Genomic DNA, 14,652 nt, shown 5'->3' on the forward strand with positions numbered 1-14,652 from the left:
GGCTCTTCACCAGATGTTTTAGGTAAAAATAATAAATAAAAAAAAAGATTGCATTTTGGCTAATTCAGCTGTGTGTATTGCCATGGCAAAATTCTTTCTACTTCAGTAGAAAAGTACAGTGTAGTGATGTATAATTTATTTAAAAAAAATAAAAATGACACTGACCCCAGAACATCACAAGCTCTCCATAGAAAAGAGTCTATTTTTCTTATGTGGTGTACATGTGTTAACATCGAGTCAGTAGTTTACATGGGTACTGTAAATATTGTACGTATGTATGTATGTATGTATGTATGTATGTATGTATGTATGTATGTATGACTTCCCTGGGGATCAAAATAGATTAGATAAATTGATTTTTATATTGATAAGCTGAGCAATTCTTGGAAATTCTTCTTCTTCTTGGAATATACTTTTACTTTAAACTTTTTTTAAAGTATTTCTTTTTTTGCCTTTTCAGTCTTTATTTGTTAGAGACAGCTGAAGAGTGACAGGAATGCAGGGAGAGAGAGAGAGAGACTACTTACTTTGATGGATATATGCAGCTGAGATAATCAAGTTGTAATCTGCTGGGTCTGAACTACAGATTCTTTTCAGAAACTTTAGAGATAATTTAATTATATTTAAAATGCAGGTTTTAATTGGAAAGCTTAATTAAATTTAAAAAAATGTACTTCTTTAATTTGTGTAGAACCACTGAGAAATCCAGCTTCACTGTCTTCCAGTCTGTTCACTATAGAAAATACTGCAGTATGTAAATTAAGTAAAAAGTCAGTATGGTGAATATCAATGAATGAAGGCATTGGACATGCATCTCCCATCATGTACTGAGAGCAAAATATGAATACTGCAGGAGATTACAGGACCACAAATATGCAAGGAGGGAATGATAATTCATAGAAAAGCACATTGAAACTAATTAGGACCTATTAACCAGAATGGTAGGTCAATTACATCTTTGATTTACTCTCTGCAAAAACAATGCAATGCTGCAATGAAAATAAAAACCTGAGTTACTGTTGAAGCCTTGGAAATCTGACTGCAGTCCAGAGATTTTCCTCGGAAGGTGTTGGTTGAAGGTTTTTTTTAGGTGCAGCAACACAAAATAACACTTCAGCCCAAGCTTCAAAATTTCATTAAAGGAAAGGTTAAGTGTGAAGCACTTTTCCCTTTCTGGAAACTGCAATCTTGTATTTCTTTATTTATTTCACAATTAATGTGACTTCAATAAAAACTATGTCCAAGATGAAACACTCTTCCTGGGTCCTCTAATATTGGATGGAGGCCAACACTGATTGGATAGTAAAGATAGTTAGAGGGCAAGAGAACAGACCACTTTGTCAACAAGTCTTCCCATGGAGCTTTGCTTTGTGTGTGTGTATGTTTTGTACTTTATGAGAATTTGCTTTAGTTAGTTTAGCTTTAGACCTTCAGAGAGAGGATATTTTAGGTGCTCTGAAGTGACTTTGGCCAGTCCTCATTTTTCAGACCGAAGTTCAAGAAAAAATCTTGTAAGAGAGTTCACATTCATGTTGCATTTGCTGATTATTATTAGAAAAAATAGAATACCTTTCGGGATCTGATAAATTATTTAAAAAGAAACATGCTTCTTCTCCCTTTTGTCTTGGGGTAAATAGAGCTGACAATAGAAAGACAAACAGATCAGGGAGAGAGAAACCCCCCCTCTGCTTTGTGAACAAGTCTGCCTGTGAGAGGCACTGGAGAAAAGGATGACAGAGAGGAACAATATCCAGATAACCTCTGGGATGATCAAATGATAAAACGAGTTTAGTTTTGAACATGGCTACTTGTGTCATTCCTATGTCTACAAAATATGGACAAATATTTATGTGGTTGGTTTAGGGCCGCTGTAAGATAAACAGGCTATTTTCAACTTGATTCAAGACTAAGACTGAGTAAGAGAGTTGGAGTTTTCCTATCAGCTTTTACTTGTGCGTTGTAGTTATTTGCAAATGGGCACACACACTAAAAGCATGGATGTAATTTCACTTTTGAATAATGCATTAAGATGTGGTTGGCTTTTACAGGGATTATTATCAAGACCTCTGAGCCTAATGTTGAAAATATACTAATCTTTGCAATACACATTAATATCAGTCATAAAAAAGCAGACAAGAATATAAGCAACTGTTATACATGGATGCCATATTATTGGTTTCAAGCATCTAACAAATTGCTGCTCCAGCAATGTGTTTTCCTTAATCAATAGTTTCTTTCAGACATCCAGCTACAAAATAAACTGGACCAAATGTAAAGCAATGCCTTAATCAATAAATTGTCATCCCCGAAGTCGAAATCAGCTAGCTGTTTCGACGGATTTCTTCAAGCGTGATATTAATTTGAGAAATAACAATCATCAACCTACATACAGCCTGAGTTGTAGAATTCAGAACCTCCTGTAATTAAATGAAATAATATATATATTATATTATATTATCTATTTCCTGCCACTTACTCTCCAGCCAGTACAATGCAATCATTTCTGAGTGAATTGTACATAGCTGTGATTTGCCAAGGTGAGCACAGGACTACCTTTCAGACTCATATCACTTGTGAGTCTGCTTTGGGCTTAAATAGAAAAGCTGTCCAGCCACATTCCAATGGATGGTTTCCTTGTGCAACAAAATCAAGCTTCTGGAGTTTTTTTTTATGCATCAGAGGTTTATCAAGCTGATTATTTGACAGCCACTTGTTGCCATTTATCACTTTCGACCATGAAAACAAAAGTGGATCAACTCAAGATGAAAGATGGGAACCTGCAATCGTCATGCCCGTCAAGCCTCAGCATCTAAATTTTAGCAAATAATCAATTTTGGCACCCGAGCACACTATTGGGAGAAAGTGAATCACATTTGTATTCTACAAAGCAGTCAAAGGCTAATCACATGACTCAAGTTGTGATATTCATTCATTCATTCATCAAATCAACACGAATAATGACCCTAATTGCACATAAACCTATTGCAGCTAAATGCATGCTTATGAGTAAATAACTTGCACATTTGTTTGACATTATACAAACTCATACATTATCCACAACCGAAGGGTGAGTGCAAATTTAGGCATGTATTATAAGAGGGACAGGAGAAATCGAGTTTTTAGTCATCGACCAAAAGCGGCTGTTCTGTAAAGCAGGAGGCCTGTTAGGGTTGTGTTGATTGGTTTGTTCATTTTTAAAAAAAGGGACAAAACTTGTGCTTCTGTGTGTAGTGTGAGAGCTAAAGACTGATGCCTAAGGCAGGGTTAACCTTATGTGTATTTGAGTGTGTGTGTGTGTTCATGCACAGATCAGAGTATACCTTTCCTATCACACAGTCACCTTTGATATCAGCTACAATCTGGGGTAGAAAGGACATTGACTTCAGATGGAATCTGAGTCTCAGCTGCTGACAGACCAGGTTGAAGTGTTTTACCTTTAGTTCAATGATGATGAACAATTCATGACAGAATATAAATGACAGTATGCCAGAGCAGTGCAGCTGGTTTGGGTTTATCCTTGTCATAAGCATAAACTGTTCTATTTAAACTTCATGTTTTATGTGAACAGTATTTCTTTGTAGAAAAATACTCGTGTTATATTGAGTTGAAGATATTATGATGGAAATGATATTATAAGCTCCAGCAATGGTTTGACTAGGTGCAAAGTTCACAGTTCAACTAACAATCAACAAGTTTGTATCTCAACAAACAACTCCTCATTGGGATCACTTGCCTCTAATTGACAAGCTTAGTTATTCTAAACATCTCTGGAGTTTTACCTACCGTGGTCCAGTCTGGGAGCTGTCTGGTTTGAGTAATTAAGTTCTGAAATTAATTCTGAAGAACGGGCCAACTATGAATTACAGATACAGATAACCGACGATCACTCTCTGGAAAGACTGGGCCTCTACAATTGAATAAATAGATGCACCGTTTTTGGTTTAAAGCACGGGTGTGGGTGTGATACAGCAGTGTGTGTTCTCACAGGCACCAATTGCTACAGAATGTCTCCCTGTGAATGGTGGAGGCTTTGCAGCAATCAGCCAATATTGAAGCCAATTGTCTCTAAGATAGTTTTCAGTGTTCAGTAATTGGTCAAACCAATTACTCAACTTGTACTTTGGTTTTTACACACTAAGTAGTATTGGCTTTCGACACTGGAAGGGGTGCACATAGTTTTTAATTTTTGTATCAAATTAAAAGATTTCCTCTAGTGTTTTACATCGGAGGTCAGACACCTCTAGTAACGTCATAGCAATTGTCTCTCTGTTGTCAAACTGTAATAATCTGCCTCCTCGATTACCATAATGCTAATCATCAGTTGAAAAACACTGATTCTTCTGGCACAGATGTAATGCCCTTTTTGCTGCTGGCGTTCAACACAGCTAGACACCATGCTTCAACTCAGCCCCGTGTTAATTAAGGCACAACAGTGTGACTGGGAAGCCATTCTGGCTGCAGGCTCGATATTTCCTCCAGAGATATGCAGGGCTTCAGGGCTGGCCTCCAAACTCACTGAAGATACACAACTGAGTGCAGACATCTGTGTTTATCACAACATCTAGTCAGTTTTATTTTCTTTAAGCAGCGTTGCACCTTTTTCTTACACATTATTTATTAAAAATATACAGATAATAAGCAATACCAATCTTTCCAACACAAACCAATACCATTTTTTCGTTAACTGTGTACCAGTACGTGTGTTGTTTACCTCCTAAAATGGATAGTTCTAGATCGTTTACACACTAGGACCATGATTGATTCAAAGCTTTTTTCCGGACTAATATTGTTTTTGTTTTTGGTTCTGGTTGTAATTGTAAGTGCATGGCAGTACAACTGCATCTGGAACGTCACTGTGATTTCTGTAGCCATCTTTGCCTTTCTAACACGCTTCAACCAGACACATACACACGCAGACAAACACAAACACACATACACACCTCTCTACTTTCCCATAATCAAATGCATGGCATCCTCCTGGTTTGATTAGAATTTAATTGACTTTATCTGCCTTGAGCAGTCTGCTTGTTCAATTCACAATGCCTTATTGCTTCTTTTTTTCTACAGTGTTTTTAGTGTGTGTGTCAGTGGACACATTATACAGTATGTGTGACAGGATAATGTGATGTGGATGTGTGTTTCGCTCTAGCTTTCTTTATGCAGTACTGATAGGTCACAGGAAGTGCAAGCCTCCATGAAGCAAAGTGACAATAAGAATCACTGAGGGAGAGGGTGATGATACTGAGACACTGTTTATTAACCAATAATATCAGAGAATTGAGAAAGTATATTGTCTGAAGTTGCATAATCTAAATAATCTTACCATGTTGTTTTTTTCTATATTGCTGTTGATTTCAAGTAAATCACTCAGCACTACTTTAAATAATCTCATAAGGAAGTGTGTTAACACAAACAAAACAAAAATACAAAAAAACAAAAAGAAAAGAAGGATTAAATCAGCAACATATACCATGTAATACAATCTACTGAGTAAAACAGACAACAAAAATGTGGAGTGAAGCTTTAAACACTGACAATCTCATTTCTGCTTGACCAGAAGTCAACACAGACAATTCCTCACCATTTCACGTGCAAATTGGATTGTTACACACAGTAACAATAGTGGTCTCCCTGCAATCTACCAGACTGACAGTTTATAATGACTATGTAAGGGATGTCTGGATGTTGCTGTGAACCTGCCTAACAAAACCAGTTTCACTTGACAGCAACAGCAACATTTGAGTGAGAATGTACCCTGACTGAACAATTACGTCACTGATTTCATTGTGATAGACAATGACTGCAGTAGGGCTGCCCCCTAAAAGTCAACATCACAACTTGAGTCAACTTCATGAAGACCGATCAATCGAACCATAAAATGATCACATAGCTGTGATGGAAATAGCAAGGCTTAATGGAAATGGAGGGCAGCATGAGGCAGGGTAGTGCAACTTGTTTCAGTTGGCTGCTCCAACACTCTCAGCTCCACTGGCTAAACAAGTTCTAGACCAGACACTGGTACAACACCATCTTCTTCCATCCAGTTTGGCTGAGCGTCAGGCTGATAGCGCTGTCAGCAACCTGGCAGAAGAACTATGTGTGGTGCGCTAGGATTTTATAAGTGAACTATGACCTTTTTTTTTTTTTTTACTTTTGTGAAAAAAAGATCAGATCACACAGACATTAAAACAGGAGTCTTACAGGTAAAACATGAGGCTTATGTGGACTGTTATAGGAGAGTAGAGTGGGGTGGCTGTTCTGGAGCAAAACTGAGCAGAGTGCTATCTGGGCAGGGGAGTGAATTTACCTTGTCTACTCATATTTGTAGATAAGGTCTATTGAAAAAGAAACATAATTAATGATGTGGAGTGTTTATGTAACTCTTTCAGTTGACTGATACGTGTCTGACAGCCCTATTGCAGTCAGACATATCTTTCTTTCACCACTCTTTAATGTGCAAATTTCTGTATACTGTGTGTTCAGGTTGTGTCCCTGTGCCAATCTGACTCTCCTGTGCTCCTCTGGACTTGCTGTGATAATGGGGCACTGCTTGCCATTTGTAATCCTCCCTTTGACTGCCTTCACCAGATAATGCATTATAATCACAACCTCTGTTTGGGTATGCCGATAGACAAGACCAAAAAAAAAAAAAATGCTTTGATGACAGCTCACCTTCTCTCCCAAGGATTCTTCTTTCCCTGTTGTCTCTCTGGGCAGATCTCCAACCATTACAAATGAGACAGAGCAGAAAATAAAGATGAAAACAAACAAACAAAAAATAAACAAATAAATAAATCAGTTTGGGTTTGGAAGAAGGCTGTGCAAAAGTCACTGTAAGCTGCACATTGAATCCATAAAAAATGGGACTTAACAATGGTCGGAGAGTAGGTATAGAATAAGTGAATTTGTGTGTCCTTGCATTTTTCTCTTTCGCGGTGAAACAGTCAGCTTGTTTGAAAACAAGTCTGTTTTCCTTGTCCACATAAATGGGAAATGAAATAAATGTCAGGACATTTTAATGACTACAAGGCAGCTGCTCTGACCTGAGATTGCTACAGTCAGTCACACCTGGGGGCAGAGAGCAAGGGCAACCACTTGTATGTTTGTAAGTTGTGTGTGGGTGTGTGTGAGTGTGTGCGTGTGTTTATGTGTGTCTGTAAGGCTTGTGCATAAAAAGGTATGTTACAAACGTTTGGTTTATAATATGATCAATAATAAATAAATAGGAATAGAAATAAATACATTCATAGTTATTTTACATTACTATTACTATTTAACAATGGAATGTTTACTAATTATTAGTAATGCCACAATTTATGTTATTTTATCAATATCAAAAGCAATTACATATGTTTAATGTAATATTAAAACATGAAGTTAAATCATTTCTTTATGACAGGTTATGCTGTCTTACTTAATGTGGAGTTGTTATAACAAAGACATCTCAGTCAACAAGTCAGTTATCCATTAAAAATGACAATAATTGAACAATGACCCTTAATGACAATGGTCATAATCATATAGACATTAACATTTGGTACTGATAAGTGGTTACTGAATACAAGATCATGATCAAACAGATGTTATATTAGTTCGGAAAAAATAAAATGACATATCTACCAATCTTCCTTGTAAAGCTCAGCGACAGGAATCGTTTGCCCAGGTACTGATCTACAGTCAGTCCTCAAGATCAATCTTGTGATAACAGTGTTACCTCTAAGGTTTGAAGACCTGCTCTGAATCTTATCAATTTCTCCATCCAGCACTCCATCTCTCTCTGTCTCTCTGTATGCACATGGGTAGAGGCAGGTTTGTCAGAGCTGCTATGTCTCTAAGTGTGAAGTATTACATTCATTAACAGACACACACGCACGTGCACTCTCTCTCTCTCTCTGTCTCTCTCTCTCTCACACACACACACACACGCGCACACACACGCACACACACGCGCGCAAACACACGCTACAGGCACTCTCAGCTGAATGTCAAATTAAGTGTGCTGGCCAATAGACTATCACCATGGCAACAATGATATTTAGCAGTGACATAATGGAGTATCACATATTGCACAGACTGTACAAAAACGCAAACAGTTTAACATTTCAATGACTGTGCAGCGGTTCTACAACGAAGATGTCAAAAAATCATCACATCCCAAAACTCAGGACACTATGTAACTTTTGCTGAACATGAGTAACATATATGGGACAATGCTAAATGATTAGATGATGATGAAATTATAACAGTACTGCAAATAGAGAAGACTCGAAGTCAGTCAACTGCTGTAGATCATCTGTTATATATATCTATATATCAATCTAAAGTTTGCTAACATTAGTCAAAATAGTCAGCAAAACCCAGTGTAGGTAGAATGTCTGCACTGTATTGCTGTAAGTGTAATCGTTTTGTTTCTTCTTTCAAAGTTTCAAAGTTACAGTCTGGCCTCTCCTAGATGTGCATACAGATAACACCAAAGTAGAAATATCCAATATTACAACCATGGCCCATTCAATTTGCATTAATTTGCTCAAAATTGATAAATGGAATGAGGAAAACAATCACAACCAGGCAATATGGATGCAAGTAGACATGCTTCATTTTGAGACAGACCTAAAACACAAGTAATAATACAGTGTGCTTTTTGTTACTCAATCTGTCGTATTTCTGGGTATATTGTTTCACATCTTACTTTCTGGCGAGTCTCCATCACATTAACCTGCAGATACAAGATAAGGTATCTTAACATCAGTTTCTAAAATCGGCAGAAGTTTGAAAGATTGTTTGTGAATCCATATTCATTCTGAGCACTGATGCTGTTTGGACTTAAACTATGACAAACAAAACTTAAACGTCCATTCTGATAATCATCAGTAATAATGGTCACAGTTGTGCCATTTGTTGTCGCTTCACAGGCATATTTAAATCTGGTACACTCATGGAGTCACAAACATGCTGTGAATATAAAAGGTTATCTGAACTATGTTTTTTTATTAGCGCAACAAATTTTTCAGAAATATTCAGCCAGAAACTTCATAAACACTCTGAAATTGTGTTTGGGCTTGAAATCAAATGAGGAAAAGAGAAACTGGGCAGATGGTAACAGTACTTGTTTGGTCTAATGAAGCTTCAAAGCGGTGAATAAGAAGCTGATGAAACAAAAGACTGGATAGATAATAATGAGCAAATCGCTTTGTTCAAGTATGTGTGAAATACATGCAAGTAATTACCAGCCAAATCCCACAAGTCTTTGGTATGTTGATTCATTGTCATTTATCTACTGGAAAATAATTTAAGATTCACCCTTAGTCTCAATACATAACAAAGCTGGAAGTTTCTCAAAGAGTAGAAGAGAAGGCAGACTGAAACACATAGAGAAGGGCATAATAATCCAGAGAAAACTCAAAACTCAATATTAATAATAAAGAAAGGTGAAATAAAAGCAAAGTTTTGTATCCAAAATGGACAAAACATTCTCGTTTGTTATCTTTTTAAATTTCCCATCATTTCCAAAAGACATTCTTGAGTTTTCCCAAAAGTCAGGAGATGTGATCATTTACTGCAGAACTCAGAGAACCAAAAAATAGTTTCAAAGTTCTTACTGTAGAAAAGAAGCAATTGTGATTTCTTGCCACAGAGCAACAGCAGACGTTATCGTCACATACTCTCAGGAGTCAGTAAACTCTTCATGATGAACCACACTTGGGCTTGTGGGTTTGGTTAATTGTTTCTTTGTGAACACCAACTAAAATATTTTGGAACAAAGCTGAGGCAGAAAATGAATCAGACGTGCAAACAAGAAAAAGAACTTGATTTAGTAAAACAAACTGAAAGAAAGTCCCTGTTTAAATAGAAGCCCTCTGGATTAAACGTTAGGCCTGAATTTGATTATGACAAAAATGATGCAACTAAGAGTTACAGGAATACAAACTCCTGATGTGTAAATAGCACATATACTCCGTAGAGTTGGAGGATATGTGTACTAACTAATGTTTGATTTGCCAATTTACACATCGAACAGAAATTAAACAACATAAGCATTAATTTATCGTCGTGTCCACCTATATCGCCCATTCACTTTTCTCTCACACTGAGAGCTTTAAGGCTATAACATATTGTTTCACCTGTCAGTCTTATAAAAGAGCTCAAGACTACTTTTCCTTATAATCACCTACACAGTCTACAGACATCACCTCCTGTCTGAATCAAAGCCCCTGTCCTCAAATTACTTATTTTGCTCTGTTCTCTATTTTGTACTCATTTTTAGAGAACTACTGATTTAAAAACACACTGGACAAAATGGATGCTAAGTGGCACACTGTAGGAGTATGCATATGCCCACTGAAGAGCACACCTGATTGTGGACTGTATCTGACTTTTTGTCAGCCAGCCTGACTGAGATGGATTTTGAGCTTAAAAAAAAAAGGTTAAAAAAAAGTCACTGGGGTATCATTCAGTTATGTTGTTCTGCTCTCATCTGTGATCAGCTATGGCTTATCAGGTCCAGCAGTTTAACGGGAATTTAGACACAGACTACAGTGATTTGTTCACCTGATTATCTCCCCTCCCCAGACCTCTGATCTGTCCCACTGAGATGAGACAAATCACAGAGAATTAGCCTCCAATTACACTCTGCGAGCAGACTAGCCTCTCTTCATCTGTCATCCTCAATTAGCCCCACAAGCAAATGTTTGAAGTTAAATACTGATTAGAGGGTTGTACTCCGAAAATGATTCCTCCTTTCCACCCACCTACACACTAACGCTCTATTTAATGTAGCTTCCAATGCTATTTACCTCCAAGGGCAAAATGTTGGCGTAATTGCAGTCAAATTGGTGTATGATCAAAGTGTCCATGCCTGCACCTGAATATCACTAATAAATCACAGTTGCATGTTGCATGAGCTACAGATGGCAATTTGGCAGATGTGTGTGTTGATGTGCTGCAGAGGGAGCAGATTTGTTGAAAATAAAGGTGGTTTACTTGTTTGCTTCCAGCGTATTTTGCTTTTTTCCCTTAGACAAATAATGAGAAGGATCTGTGCCAGGATTTGTAATATCTTAATGACACCAAAAAATGATAAATGGAACTCTAACCTCAGCCTTCTCATTTTGTTTTTATTAGTTTGACTAGAGAAAATGTAGTCAATCAGGGAGAACTGCCTCACACAAAAACATCCTGGCTACACTATACTGGCACATAGACACAAAGACAGCTCTCGCAATGTGACAGCCAACTCAGAAACACAGAAAGAAATCCATCCAGAATCTTGCTTTGTTTTGACAATGCTGCTGGACACATGTTCCAGGACTGAAACAGCTGGCTCCAAATCATTACCTCCAGCTAAAGGCCCCCTAAGTTCATCTAAGTGGCTCAGCTGGTTTGAGTCTAGTGAAAAGACAGCCTCCCCACAGAGAGATGACAAAACAGCTCAGTCAGTCCTCAGTTCTGGATTTTCACAGCTCACTGCTTCAGCTCTTCAGACTGTACTGGCTTCTTTTCACCAACAATTTGCTTTAGCCTCCTGACCTCTATCCTAAGGGTTGATTTTGTCTGTCGTTTATCTTGAACATTCCCCCTCTTCTTCCTATGACCCTGCTTCTTTAGCCCAAACTTTATGCACAATTGCTCTGACAGCTGTGTAAATAGCACCCCATATGAACATGTTCCAGTATACTGGGATTAAACACATAAACACGCAGGTCTAGTGACAGCATCCACATTTAGCACCTCATCATCTGTGTCAGCAGGGAGTAACATGATATTGGCCCTTTTACCACTGGCTTAATATTACACACTTCAGTTGCACCATGCTGAGCTGTGATCACAGGTGTTGCCGCGGTGCAGGTGATAATTGAGCTGACCTGTGATATTATGGTCCTGCTCATGAACAAGGCAGACAAATTGTGAATTTAACTGTCGATGTGCTGAGCAAATTGGCTCAAAATGTGCACAGTCATTCAGGTGACTAGACAGAAACAGGGACTAAAAGGCTTTTGTAGTTTGGGTTTCAGTTTCACTTGTGCTTTCCTGTTCTTACTTTCATACACTAGCCAGCAGCCTCACTGTTTTCTACTCCTCTACACTTTACCATACTGTGTAAAGATGCTGTTACTGTAATCAGAAAATGTTCTGATGTTGCAAGGTCAAAAGCTTTCAACTGAGCAAACAGTGGAGGGCTTTTGTTGTGAAGCGGTTACCTGAAAAAGCCTTATCACTGAGGTTAGCAAACCAATCCTTGTTTGATTGGAACCCATCGAGCCTTACTGACAGGTTTGAGGACTTTTTTGGTCAGTGGACAAACTTTAAATGTGGTAAGGGATGAGTCTGGTACAGTGAGACACAACAGCTACTGTCTCACTGTACCAGACTCTAATCAGTGTTGATCATGGTGGAGAAGACACCAATATTTAATGTGAAAATAGCACAAGTACAATATAGATCATATCTGACCCAGGTGGTGTTAAGATTCTGCAGGTTTCAGTAGAATATTTACTTTTATTAAAGTTAGAGAAAGTGAAAAATAGAGAAAGTAGGATGGACTGAGAGGACAGAATGATGTATGCATAATGACATTGGGACAGGCAATAATCTACAAATGTACCCAAAAAAAAGGCAGAATTGACTCACTGAGTCGAGAATTCATTATCCTATAGTCTGCGGCTGCTAAAGTTTTGAGATAGTACAAGCATACAATCCTTTTCTTCACACTAGTCACCTCTCTGCTTTCATTCCTTTTAACTCATGTATGTTCTATTTAGTGTGATTTATTGGCATGAAAGTGAAGCGACAGGATTGCTTTGAGACAGGTACACAGCTTTTTTTCCCTGTTTTTTGTTGTTACTGTGAAAGGTAATAATTCAATTTCAAGTTTATTTTTGACATTGTACAGGAGTGAATTATATTAAAAATGTATTTCTAAGTCTACTATGGCTCTCTCATGTCTGTAAAAGGGGTGGCCAAAATATTAGAAACACCTCTCAGTATAAAGTCCAGTCTTGTTCAATACCACTTCTAACTACAACCGCATAGTTCAATTAAAACCTCTCTGAAAGTGTCAAAACTAAACACTGTTATCCTTGTAAAGGCTTACTGTGAATCATAAATTAGTTTTATGGTGCGTATCTAGAGCAATGTTCCAAAGAAATCACAGTTGGAGTAAAACACATGTTCAATATGTTTGACAAATGTGTTCAAAATGTTCAATAATTAAGACTTTTTAACATTAAGCTCTATGTGTTTGTATGTGTGTGTAGTGGTGTTGTTGGTGTTGTTCATTCACCGTCCCTCAAAGAATAATTATGGATCAAAGTGAACCCATTTTTTAATAGAAATGAATTTTATTTCCTTATGTTTTAGGGACCTCTTGCATTCTAAACAGATAATTCAGACAATGTTGCCAATTATGGATCTAAACATCTATCTCACCCACTATGAAAATGTGCTAGATGTTGTGTCAAACATCTATGCCACCCTACAGTACGTTAACACGAGCGGCTAAATTGCTGAAAGTGTTGCTGCAACAAAAATCCTCATTAGCTCTCACCAGGGAACGCAGTCTAACAGTGAATATGCAACAGACATACAGACAAGACAAGTAACAATATACAAGTTAAATTAGGGTTTAAAAAAGCTGATTTTCTCTGTCATTATATGATCTATATTTTTATTCACTAAGTAATTCAATATTTTAATATATATATATATATAGATACTGCACCAAAACACGACTGACTAGCGAGCCAAACTTATGTGCTCTGTGCATTTAAATCCGCAACATCTCTCCTGACAACATCTCCACTCCACCTCCACAAAGTGGTTTCATTTACATCTGTATCCTCAGAATAGCTGCAGAAGAAAGAGGGATGAAGGCCACACAGATGAAAGAAAGGTTAGTGATAATGATATACTGTATCAGATATATTACAACCCCTTGCCGCTCATTGTGAACACTAAAGTCAACCCAGAGATCCACCATTTATTTAATGGGAAGCTGGTTCTGAGGGTGGTAGTGGTACCGCTGCACTATTGGGTACACATACACAGACACACACACACACAGGCATTCACACACTCTAAGGCTATGGAAGCTAGATAGTCTTATTTGATGTGACATGTAATTCCAAACACACCGAGGGCAAATTATAGAGGCTGAAAGAGAGAGGAGCAGAGAGGCAGGGTACAAAAAGAGATAAATTCCAGGAGAGGGGACACAGGCAGCTTAAAGTCATTCCCTCATCTATTTTTCTGCCTAAAATATGTCCTTAGTAGTGGACAGTAACACAGCATGATAGAGTATGCCAATTAAGTGGCTTTTCAATCGCAAGCTATTAAAACAAATTGGTTGAATGTATATGTGTAGGTATTAGAGAATAGATTCAGATATTATGAAAGTAAAATTGACAATGTTTTTGAATATTTTTCATCTCGATTGCACCATCTGGATATTTTCCAAATTGTACATGTTGCAGTTGAGCATGATGAAGCTCTGTGGAAGCTCTCTTCAAACAAACAGTACTTACAGGGATTCAACCCTGCATTTTCATTAGGTTGAGGGACTCTCAAGAGAGAGACTTTAATGTAGATCATGCTCCAAAAATACAACAACAGTCTTTCAAACTCCACATTTTATGTCAAAATTACTCATAAGAGTTA

Source organism: Larimichthys crocea, chromosome I (assembly GCF_000972845.2).
Source record: "Larimichthys crocea isolate SSNF chromosome I, L_crocea_2.0, whole genome shotgun sequence".
In the NCBI taxonomy this organism is placed as follows: domain Eukaryota; kingdom Metazoa; phylum Chordata; class Actinopteri; family Sciaenidae; genus Larimichthys; species Larimichthys crocea.